Raw genomic sequence first — 4158 nt, 5'->3', positions numbered from 1 at the left:
TGTGTCTGTGGAACCTCGAGCTTATCTCCACCCCCTCTGCCCTGGAGCCATGCAGAACGAGAGTCAACTTTCCCAATAGTCATCTGAAGGCCAGCTGCAGAGTCACGGGGCTGGCCTAGGCGATGACTTATCTTCAGCACAAGATTCTGGGAAGTTGGGGTCATCAAGAAGCCCTAAGCAGACAGAGGAGGATTAATTAATTCTCTTATTAATTAATTCCCTTATTAATTCTCTCCAATAATAATTTGCTGGAACTGGGATGGGGAGGAACCGGCACTATGTCACAATGGGTTAAGACACTGCCTGTGGAACCAGCATCCCATATGGGTACCGGCTCCACTTCTGATCCAGCTCCCTGCTAATGCACTTGTGGAAGCACCAAAGGATGGTCCAAGTGCTTGGATCCCTGCAGTCATGTGGGAGATCCGAATGCAGATCCTGGCTCCTGGCTTTGGATCAGCCCAGCTCTGACTGTTGTGGCAGTGAAGATGGAAGATCTCTCCTTCTCTCTAAATGTAACTCTTTCAAATAAATAAATCTTTTTTAAAAATTGCTGATAGGTGACAGCACTTAACTGGATCAAAATGTTCTGCCTGTTTAGATGTCAGGGAAGCTTTGGTGCTGCCACTATATGTGTGATCTCAAGCTAATCACTTGCTCTCTGATCAGGAGCAAGGATCAATATGCCTGAATCAGTAAATGGAGGTCAAGTTGAAGATAAGCTGGCACTCTAAACCTGTTCTCACCTCCGGCCCCATGAGCACTTCAAATGTGATTGCTCTGAGAGTTGAGCTGTGCTGCTAATTGCAAAATACATGCCAAGTTCTAAAGACTGCATTTGATTAAAAAGAATGCAAAAAAACATGTGACCATTATGTTGATGGGTGGGCATTTGGCATAGCAATTCAGACAATGTCTTGGGACACCTGTATCCCATAGCCGTGTGCCTAGAAACAAGGGCTGGCTCTACTTAGGAGCCCAGCTCCTTGCTAATATGTACCTCAGATGACACCAGCTGCTGACTCATGTTCTTGGGTCCCTGTCACCCAACATGGGAGCCCTCAGTTGAGCTCCTGGCTCCTGGTTTTGAGTGACTGTCGCAGGCACTTGAGGAGAGAGCCAGAGGTTGGGAGATCTGCCTGCGTCCCTCTACCTTTCAAATAAATAATATGTAGGTTGCCTACTGAAGTGATATGCTGGGTGCAGTAACATCCTTTACTCTGATTCATTTCTCCTGTTTGCTCTTGCTGCTTTAGTTTAAATGTAGCTTCTAGAAGAATTACAAGCACACACAAGGCTTAGATTAGGCACTTGTTGAACAGCACAGTTCTAGAGCTGCTTAACTGGTTTGTTCTGTGAAACCCACTCTCAGACTTAACCATCAAGGAAAGAATCCTCTGGGGGGCAGGGGTGAGGAAGAGAGAGAGAGAGAGGAAATTCTATAGATACTGTTCTTTCAAGAATTTGAGACAGAGAGCCCCCATCTACTGATTCACTGTTCAAATGCTTGCAGCTGGTTGGGGTGGGAGTAGGGCTGGGCCAGAACACAAAATTCAGTGTGCATCTCCTGTGTGGGTGGCAGAGACCCATATACTTGTGCCATTATGGTCACCTTCCAGAATCTTCACTGACAGAACTGTAGTCTGGAGCCAGAACTGGAAATTGAACTGAGGCTCACAGGTATCTTATCAGCCAAGACCAAAGGCCCACCCCCATTCCACAGATACCATAATGAAGTTTCCTGATTCGGTCCATGCTAGCCCTTTTGAAGTGTCAGCCTTTTGTGGTGTAACCCACTTCTCTGTGCCACTACTGACTCGGTGATTGCTTTGTGCCTCGCTGGCTGGTTGGCTGGCTGAGAACCAGGCGCGGGTGGGTGGTTCTTCAGGTCCTTCTTTAGCCACCTGACAGGAAGATAAACAAAGCTCTAAAGTAAACGGACATGTTAATCCTGAGAATGATGTTGCAACACAGAACTCCTGATGCAGCGAATTCTTCCCCTGGCACTGAAGGGAAAGTTTGTGTGGTTTAGATAAAGACTGGGCAAGGGAGGACACTGGTAGGGGCTCACGGCATTACAGGCACCTGTACACACTTCTATTGATCCACTTCCTGCATGAAATTCCACCACGAAAGTCCTGCAGTCCCTGGCCATGTAAATATGGAGTAACTGGGGCAATCTCTCCTTGCTGTGCAGGCTTGGCTCCCTGTCGGGTGCCATTCTGGGAGACCCGGCCTGGGGAGGCCCTTGTCTTGTGGCCAGGTCAGATCTTTGCTTTGGCTCAGTGCCTGCCTGGGCTAGTAGCAAAGGTGGTGGTTTAAATGCAAAGAGGGGCTATTGGCTGGGACTTGGCCTCTGGGCTCCTGTGGCGTTCAGCTGCAGCCCTTCACCAGCTGACAGCCCTTGCAGGCCCTGAGGAGCCCCACTCCCAGGTTCTACTGAGTCCTGCTCAGCCCTCTGAGCCCTTCGCTGTAAGAGGGCCACTGGTCTCACCTGCGGAGGTCCATGCTGGGTGACCTACGAGTCACAAGGGTCCCCTACAATAAGCTTACACTTTGGAGTGAAACCAAACTCCTCTATCTTTAGCTTGCAGGACACAGTCAGATCATTAGAGTCCTAGAATAAAAGGACATGAAGACTTTATTTGGGGACACACACACACACAAAGATGGAGGTCAGTGTTGTGACACAGCACCTTAATCTCCTGGCTATGATGCTGGCATCCCATTTGGGCTCCAGTTGGAATCCTGGTTGCTCCATTTGCAATCCAGCTCTCTGTTAATGTGCCTGGGAAAGTTGCAGATAATGGCTTAAATCCTTGGGTCCCTGCACTTCTGTGAGAGACCCAGAAGAAGCTTCTGGCTTCTGCCTTCAGGCTGGCTCAGCTCTGGCCACGGTGGCCATTTTTGGGGGGTGAATCAACAAATGGAAGATCCTTTCTTTCTCTCCCTGTCTTACTCTCTCTGTAATTCTGCCTTTCAAATAAATAAATTAAGTAACTCTTTAAAACAAATGAAGACACAGGATGAGATGAGAACTAAGCTGCTTTATCCTATGAGCAGGGCTCTCCCCTTCCCGTGGGTGGTCCAGTGTCCACATGTCTCATCCTACCTCCACTCCAGCCACCAAACACTGACCCTCATGGAAGACCCCTGGTGTCACCGTCCAGTAGGGTGGAGATGTCCGATTCAGTCCGAGGTGATGGGGCCCCAGGGCGCTAGACCTTCTTCTATGACCTGGGCCTGTGTATCTTGGATGTCAGGAATGAATTCAGCCTCCTTTTCATCATCATTCGCCTTCTTCTTCTTCTTTTTTTTTTTCCTAAAAAGTTTTACTTGTTTTTATTGGAAAGACAGATTCACAGAGAGAAACGAAGATTGAGACAAAGAACTGAGCTGAAGCCAGGAGTGAGGAATCTCTTTCGGGTCTCCTATGTGGGTGCAGGGTCCCAAGGAGAGGTCTTGCTTTCCCAGGCAAAAGGCAGGGAGCTGGATGAGAAGTGGAATAGCTGGGATTAGAACTGGTGCTCATATGGGGTGCTGGCTCTTGCAGGTGGAGGATTAATTAGCTGAGTCATCGTGACCTCCTCCAACCCCAAATATTTCTTTACTTTTACTCCAGTCTATCCCTTGCTTTTACCTTGATATTTGTGTCCTAATTAACATCGTTAGTGTGCTCACCAGAGTCACCTGGGGGAAATCTCGCAGTGCAGAGCCTGTCTGGGAAGAGCTTCCAGTGGCAGTGCAGCTGCGTTCCAGACCCTTCGTTGGCCTCTCCCTGTGGCCTGTCCTCCTGTTCAAGTAGGGAAGTTGGCCATCCACCGCTAAGGAGTATTTCTGCATCCAAGAGAGGAACTTGTCTGAGCTGAGCTGGTTTCTCCACCCGCAGTGGCCACCCTGCAATCCCACCAGCTGAGAACCACCACCCCACCCCACCCCACCCCCATCCTCACCGCACGGACTGGCTGGGGGAGGGGTTTGAGTCAACAGCTGCTGTCCCAGAGCCAGTGTGGGAAGAAGGCTTGGGAACTGGGGAAGGGGCTCCAGCCCCATGCTGCCTGCTCTCCTCCTCGCTCCATAGCCAGGGCACTGCACCCCAGCCACGAAATATTGGGACAGTCCAGAGAGGTCAGTGAGGGTGCTAGGAACTGCATCAGG

This window comes from Ochotona curzoniae, unplaced genomic scaffold (genome assembly GCF_017591425.1).
Source record: "Ochotona curzoniae isolate NIBS_2020 unplaced genomic scaffold, NIBS_Ocur_1.0 scaffold_2587, whole genome shotgun sequence".
NCBI lineage: Eukaryota > Metazoa > Chordata > Mammalia > Lagomorpha > Ochotonidae > Ochotona > Ochotona curzoniae.
This window is presented reverse-complemented; position numbering follows the sequence as displayed.